This window comes from Panthera onca, chromosome D1 (genome assembly GCF_046562875.1).
Source record: "Panthera onca isolate mPanOnc1 chromosome D1, mPanOnc1 haplotype 2, whole genome shotgun sequence".
Lineage (NCBI taxonomy): Eukaryota > Metazoa > Chordata > Mammalia > Carnivora > Felidae > Panthera > Panthera onca.
In genome coordinates this window covers 65,345,924-65,354,465 of record NC_138348.1, presented here as the reverse complement: position 1 = coordinate 65,354,465, position 8,542 = coordinate 65,345,924, and the positions used below count along the sequence as shown (strand labels likewise).

Here is an 8,542-nt window from a genome sequence, read left to right as displayed (position 1 = left end):
CTAGGAATTTATCCATTTCTTCTACATCGTCCAATTGATGAGCATATAATTTTTCATAGTATTCTCTTATAATCCTTTGTATTTCTGTGGTGTTGGTTTTTATTTCTATTTTTTGTCATTAGCATTTTTATTTAGTATAGTTTATGCTAGAACAGAAATACATAATAATATGCCCTTTCTTATCACAGGGAGTCTTTTATACAACCAAAATCATAGCCAACATTTTATATGACAAAAGAAAATTGAACCAAATCTGTAAATTCTCAGGAAAGCAATAAGGATAGAAGAAAATAATGTATTTTATATAAATTATATAGGACAGTTACAAGGAAAATCCATTACTTTCCTCTCTGACTCAATTTTACAAAATAAAGTCAACATATATTATTCTGTGAATTGGTAAGAGTGCATAAACACTGTGGCCCTTTCAAAAATATAACAAACTGTTATCTTGACGTCATATGTCGTTCTTAGTTCTTAACTGGAGTTGAGCTTCCTTTCATAGTCTTCTTTAGGTTGTGGTATTTGGGCAGGATTTTCATCAGAAAATCCAGCTGTAGTGTCTGGGGCTGTGGTCGGTTAGTCTGCACCTGACGAAGGCAGTCTGTACCATACATAGATCATTGTATTCTCAGGGATGACCTCAAATGTATTCAGGTTGCAGCAAGCCCCAATGATGCAACTACTTGTCAATATTATGTTTCTGCCCACATATGCTTTTGATTCAATTGCATTGTCTCCCATTTTCATGGTTTGGAAATAACAGCTAACGTCAAACACATTATTGTTGCCATTGATCATAGGTTTCGGCTTTGGATCTTCAAGCATCAAGGGTGATATTATTAGGGTAAGCATTTATGATAAGCACCTGTTCTTCTTTTATTTTTTAGTTAGTTTATTTATTTATGTATTTATTTATTTATTTATTTATTTATAGTTTTATAATACAGTATTGTTCAATTTATTTTTTTAATTTACATCCAAGTTAGCGTATAGTGCAACAATGATTTCAGGAGTAGATTCCTTAATGTCCCTTACCCATTTAGCCCATCCCTCCTCCCACAACCCCTCCAGTAACCCTCTGTTTGTTCTCCATATTTAAGAGTCTCTTATATTTTTGTCCCCCTCCCTGTTTTTATATTATTTTTGCTTCACTTCCCTTATGTACATGTTTTGTCTCTTAAAGTCCTCATATGCGTGAAGTCATAGATTTGTCTTTCTCTAGTTTTGCTTAGCATAATGCCCTCTAGTTCCATCCATGTAGTTGCACACTTGTTCTTCTTTTAAATTACCTTCACCGATCACTCTTGGCCAAGCTTCTGAAATAATTCATGCTTTAGAGTGAATCACTGTCCTAGGTCCTATAGTAATATCGCCCCAAATTTCACTTTCTATATACACAACTGCTCCAGGAGCAATCTTCACACTCTTTTCAGCCTTTTCTGCCATGCTTTGGCCCTTGTCTTATTTCTCCTCCATTTCTGATTTTATTTATTTGAGTCCTTTCTCTCTCTTTGTTGGGTCTGGCTAAATGGTTATCAATTTTATTTTATTTTTTCCAAGAACCAGCTCCTGGTTTCATTGAACTGTTCTTTTGTTTAATTTAGTCATTTCTGCTCTAATCTTTATTATTTCCTTACTTCTACTGGCTTTGGGATTTGTTTGTTCTTCTTTTTCTAGCTTCTTTAGATATATACAAAGTTTGTTTATTTGAGATTTTTTTTTATTTTGTGATGGAGTCCTCTATTGCAATAATCTTCCCTCTTAGAACAAACAGCTTTTGCTGCATCCCAAAGATTTTGGACTATTATGTTTTCATTTTCATTTGTCTCCATGTATTTTTTTATTTCCTTTTTGATTTCTTGGTTGACCCTTTCATTTTTTAGTAGTATGTTATTTAGCCACCATGTTTTGTGTTCTGTCCAAATTTTTTCTTGGATTGACTTCTAGTTTCATATTGTTGTGGTTGGAAAAGATGCATAATGTTATTTTAGTCTTTTTTGAATTTATTGAGATTTGTTTTGTGGCCTAACATGATATATTCTGGAGACTGTTTCTTGCTATTTTTAAGAAATGACAAAACCTATATCCCTTTGTGTAAATATCACTCCTTTATTTAACTGTGGTAAAGCCCATAAAAATAAATTTTGGGCGTTATTGAAACATATAGTAACAGACCTGAAGAAGCCATAACAATTATTTAGTGTGCTTTGGTCTCTTTAAATGATGAGGAACATAAAACTCAAAAGTACTGGATGAGTTATCCAAAGTCACACTAATTTTTAGTGTTAGAGCTATGTCTAGGACACAAATCAGGAGACTACGTTATGGATTGTGTAGCTAGGTGCCCCAGTTAAGTGGGGGCTAAGTAGTAAGGTTGGATTCTCTGGGCCTATATGGATATTATCTCTCTAACTACCCATGTGGCCATCTTGAGCTCTCCTGCCCTGTTGCATCTTCTTCTGTCCTATCTAATCCTATTCTACTTTACCATATTCTCTTGTCAATTTGCCCATCTCTCTGTCTACTTATATATCATTTATCTATTTAAATAACACTGAGCTGCAATGAAGTGACTTGAGTTTTATGTATATTATCTCACTGAAACTAAAAATTCCTTTGAGATTTTTATAGTTGAAAACATTGAGGCTCAGAGAAAATAAGTAATAAGCAATATGTTGATCCTTTCTTAAATAGCAAGAGATAGACCCACTTGACTCTATCATTCATGTTCTCCATGACTGTTACATCTGGCAGGTTACTCTTACCTGAGGCAGCTCAACTAGCAGCCTTCTCCTTCATTTCATTTAGGTCTTTGCTAAAATATCACTTCCAAAGTGGGGCCTTCTTTGATGACCCTGTTTGCATTTGAGTTATCATTCCCCATCTACTTTCTTGATTTAGTTTTTCTTTTTAGCATCTATCACTTTATATAACTTTCTTTGTTATTCTTTGCACCTAGAATAATGCTGGCACATATAAGTATTCTTTTTGTTAAATGAATTGGATAAGCCAAATTCACACAGTCCTTAGGTGAACCTGAGTTTACACTGGGAGAGATGAGACAGAAACACAAAGTTCATGTTCTGGGAGCCACAAGTAAATCTTGAGGTCTCGTGGTAGCTAAAGGGGAAAAAGATCAGAAAAGAGCAGCCCAGGAATGAATTCATGGAAGGAAAGGGTCTGGGCTCATTGTTACTAGCAAAGTAGATATTTTTGAGTTGCCTTTGTTGTTTCTTAGAAGCATGATGTCTAGCTGGATAAAATTCTGTTAAAGTACTGGGGCAGTATGACAGAACGGCAAAACCTAGTTGCTGGCCAAGGTGTAGGTTTTGGAGCATCTAAGCATTACCCAATGAGGGTCCCAGGAGAGGGTATTAGGATTCCATGGGAATGCACTCTTCTTGGGAGAAGCAATATAAATCTCATTGTTCTGTAGAATATTGTCTGTCCAGGGCCAGAGTACTTTAGGGTTTGTGAAATATTCCTACCCTCTTTATGCTCAGTGGTTACAGAAGCAGAATTGCAGAATGGGACTTGAACAAACTAGAACTAATCTTGTAGATTCTGGTGGCTGGTTTGCATCTTATTGAGGTCAGGGCCTTGGAGTGTTTTTTTTTTTTTTTTTTTTTTTTTTTTTTTTTTTTTATGTGGAAGCCAGTAGACTAGATGATGAGGGCTTGAGCAGTAGGATTGCGTGTTGTGCAGCAGATTACACATTTGATATTCCAGAGACAAGTTCATTGAAAGCGTTATTCCACTTGACAGAACAGCACTTGTGTAGAGCTGCCAGATTTGATGCTATAAAGGAAACATAGCACTCTGGAAATAAATTACACTTTGTATTAACTGAATGATATATTAATCTTTTCCACCATTGAAGCAGGAGGGAGAATGAGCAGTGAATGTTAACACAGCATTATATGGATACCCACTTGCAATTCTTATTTCTTTGATATTCATAGACATGGAATTCAGAAACTTTCTCCAAAGAAAGTTTAACTTGCTGCAATATTTATGATAGCTTTTCTTTTGTGATCTGTTTAGTTACAAGAACTTGAGAAGCTTTCAAAGTCAAGATTATTCAGATCAGTACCTGTTGCAGCTTTCCAATTTTTAAGTATCTCCAGAAAAAGTTATACTTGGATCTGGCATCCTTCTGGATAATTTGAGAATAATAAAACAGTTAAGGAGCTGTCACAGCTCCTGCCAGGGTAAGAAATTTGAACTAACAACCAGATTGCTGGTCACACAGACCTGGAATCTTACCAGCTGTGTGATTCAAGGCAGGTTGTAGAACATCTCTGAGTCTCATGTCTGTCATTTGGAAAATGAGAACACTAGTTTCATTTTGCAGAGATGCTCTGAGGAGAATGGGATATTAGATGTAAAAATATTTAGTACCATGCATATAGTAAGTTGATTTAATTTTTTCCCTCTTTTTTTGGAGAAAAGAGAGGGAAAGTCTCAAGACTAATTGTACTCTGTTTCTGGATCCTCTTCTCAAAAAGGATCTGAAGTGGTGGAATTATTTTTAAAAGGCCAGAGGTGTTGTGAAGAAGAAACAAAGCTAATGGATTCTGTCTTTAGACCCTTTATCCAGCTTATTTTCAGTCTCCCACAATAAAACAATTTATTATTATTATTATTATTATTATTATTATTATTACAACCGCTACTAACTTTCCTGCAGATGGGGTTTTAAAACAGTTCTGTAACACAGTGATTGATTGATTGATTGATTGATTTCAAAGACAAAGATATATTGAGAATTTATTTTACATTGTTTTGTACAGCATCTAAAGCAAATGCAAGTGAGGAAAATAAAAATCAAGTTTGCTAAGTTCTTATTACATACCATTACAGTAATAGAGGCTTACATATCATTATCCTCTTTAATTTTATATTATTTAATTTTACATTGCTTATCCCTTGGGATTCTGACCTCCAGAAATAAACAGAAATTTTAGAACAAAAATTTACAACATTCTAGTCACTGACTTTCTCTTGTAGGATATTCTACCTATTATAACTTGTGACTCTAGTAGATTTATGGATAATAACATATTGAAAGAAGCAGAACAAAGCTTCTAAGTATCTTAAAATAAAAGGAAGCTAAGATTTATTGAGTGCCCAGTATATGCCAGCGCTCTCACATGTTGGAACTAGTTATTGCACATATGTAACAAATGTAAAACTTGTGTTTTAATTTGGAACCCTGACGGTAGATGTTTTTGTGCTCCCTTCACTCTCAGCACTTCACCTCACACTTCCAGTTTACTTTTGTGTATTATTTGAGTGCATGTTCACTCTGCTACCAGAGGTGAAACTCATTTATGATGTAGCACTTGTGTATCACACTCCCAATGCCTAGCCCAGGGCCTGGCACTTGGTAGGAGCTTGATAAATGGTAGTTTAGGAAATAAACAGAAAGGAAGCATCAGATGGAGGGGGCAGGAATCCTTCCCACTTTTCACTCAGAATGATGGAGTAGTGGAAGGAATGGTATCAATGGGCACAGAGCACTATCAGAAGCTACATTTATTAAGCACCATCTTACTGTGTGCCAGGCACTATGCCAGACTTTCATTTATTATCATACTTAATACTCACGATGACCCTATGCAGTAAGCACTCTTATTCTGTCCCCATGTGAAGAAGGAAGTATCAGAGAGGTTTCATACATTTCCCCAAATTTTACAGCTAGTGAATGCCAGAACTTCAAGGGCCTGTAATGTGTCTGTCTTCAAAGCCTATGTTCTTGAGCACTATATTTGTGGACTTGTGACCTGCGGGGTGTACATGGCACACTAAGTCCCCCAGAAATCATGAGGGAAGGCTGCTGATGATACAGAACTGAATTTATAAACTTGTTGAGTATGGGAGAGTCCCATCTCATCTGTCCTAGTAGTAGTAGTAGTAGTAGTTGCAAAGAAACTAGTAGTAGTTGTTGAGTATGGGAGAGTCCCATCTCATCTGTCCTAGTAGTAGTAGTAGGAGGTCACAGAAAGGAGTTTAGAAGGTTTTGTTTTAAATTTTTAGTTGTGGTAAAGAACACATAACATTAAATTTAGCATTTCAACCATTTTTTTTAAGAAAGAGAGAGAGAGAGAGAGAGAGAGAGCGCACACATGTGTGTGAGAGTGCGGAGGGGCAAAGGGAAAAGGAGAGACAGAATTCTAAGTGGGCTCCATGCCAGTGCATAGTTCAATGTGGGGCTTGATCTCAGGACCCTGAGATAATGATTTGAGCCAAAATCAAGAGTCAGACATTTAACCGACTGAGCTACCCAGGTTCCCATCAACAGTTTTAAAAGGTACAGTTCACTACTGTTAAGTATATTCAAACTGATGTGCAACAGATGTCCGTGACTTTTTCATATTGCAAAACTGAAACTCTCTGTTAACTCCCTGCTCCTCCCCTCCCTGAAAGTCATTGGTAACCACCACTCTACTTTCTGCTTCTACGAATTTGACTACTTTAGACACCTCATATAAGTGGAATCATACCATATTTGTCTTTTTGCATCTATCTTATTTCACCTGGAGTAATGTTCTCAAGATTCATCAGTGTTGCAGCACAAGTCAGAGTTTCCTTCCTTTTTAAGGCTGAATAGTATTCTACCACATATATACACACACGCACATACACACACTACATTTTGTTTATCCATTTGTCTGTAGATGGGAGTTGGGTTGCTTCTACCTTTTGGCTCTTTTGAATAATGCTGCTTTGAAAATGTGTGTACATTTATCTCTTTAAGATCTTCCTCTCAAATTTTTTTTGATGTAGACTTAGGTCTTGACTTGGGGTTTCTGGATCATATTATAATTCTATTTTTTTTGTGTGTTTTTTTGTTTTGTTTTTTGAGGAGCCATCATACTATTTTCCATAGTGGTTGCACCATTTTACTCTCTCACCAATAGTACACAAGCTTTCCAGTTTGTTCATATGCTCTCCAATACTTGTTATTTTGTTTTGATAGTTTTCCTAATAGATGTGAGGTGATACCTCATAGTAGTTTATATTTGAGTTTCTGTAATGATTAGAGGTTATTAGTAACTAGAGTTAGTCATGGAGTGATTTCAGGGTGTAAATTAATAAGTATGTTCTGGGCAGGGATAGGGTTTGTAAAGCAGATGAGTTGTTGGAAGAAGTGGGCTCTTATCTTTGGAATGCATGCATGTGTGGATTTACTGTCAAAACAGTTTGTGATCATTTTGGAGAACATTTGGATCTGAGTGATTTGGTGTCAAAATCATGTGAGTGTAGTAGCTTCTGTTACATATCATGGCTTGGTTTTTAAGCCATGTTTGTCTTGAAAATTTTGGTTTCTGTTTGATTCTTCTCTTTGCTAAGGTCACCTTCTCATGCCTCACATGATGCTCTGTACAGTATTTGGCAGCCAGGTGCCCATCTTTCATGGTTACTGTAATAGTTAATTAAGATAACAAACATGGTTTTAGATGTAGCACCTGGTACACAGTGCTAATTAAATAGTTGCACTTAAGTTATGGTAATAGTAATAGTGTAGTCATAGTGAACATGTAAAGTAGTACTTGTAAAGATAATGATGGCACTGCCACTTATTTTTTCTGAATTTCTGTACTTCGAACTGATCCTATTACCACTGCCCTAGTGTAGGAACTCATCATTAAGGATCGTTAGTTCCCTCCTCCTATGCGCTATCTAATCACACCACCACTGACAAAAAATGACCTAACACTCAAGTTTAAAACAGTTACCCTCCTAGTTACAACTTCCCCATGGCTCTCCCTTGACCTCCAAAGGAATCTAAGCTCCATTACATTCTGCATTTAGCCTTCCTTACTCCTGTCTCTACCCAGCTCTTGAGCCTCATCCCCTACAGTCCCTGACACAGTATTTATTCTTCAGGGTTCTCAAATGCTTTAGTATCTCATAAAACACCTGCTATAATATCTCCCTTAAAATTTTGATTTGTACACACATAAAAATTTATATAAAAAAATAAAAGTTATCCTATCATTCATACTTTCTATTTTTAGTTATTTTTTTTTCTTTTCTTTTGCTCCCTTCTCCCTTTTCCCATCTTACTTGCCCTCTACCCCACTTGCAACTACTGCTGTAATAACATCATATTAGCAACTTTGGAAGTATCCTTTTGAATTTTTTCCATGTTGAGGCAATGTTACATAAACATACTTGTGTGTGTGTGTGTATGTGTGTGTATTTGCATACATTTTCCTGTTTAAACACTTTACTGGATGTATCCAATCTCTAGTGTCAATTTCTGCCAAACTTAAGGCCTCTTTAACACCACTGAGTTTTATTTTAGGGGAGAAATATGGCTAAAATGTTACTATTTCCCCCAAGTCACCTCCTTTCCCTGACTCAGTTACTGAACTGAAGGGCCCAATATCTGCAAGAGCTTGACATTTTTAATTTGAAAGTCCTATTGTCATTTCTGTCACCTTAGATGGGAGTGTTAAGAAGAGGTCACTGGAAAATTACTGACTCTAGATGAACAATTTGTTCTTAATTAAAAAGCCTGATGAAACTC

At 36.0% G+C, this 8,542-nt stretch overlaps 1 pseudogene; it reads right to left on the bottom strand.

Moving 5' to 3' along the window:
- Positions 1-470: 470 nt before the first annotated feature.
- LOC132662341 (dynactin subunit 6-like) lies at positions 471-1,456 on the bottom strand (annotated as a pseudogene).
- Positions 1,457-8,542: the final 7,086 nt, after the last annotated feature.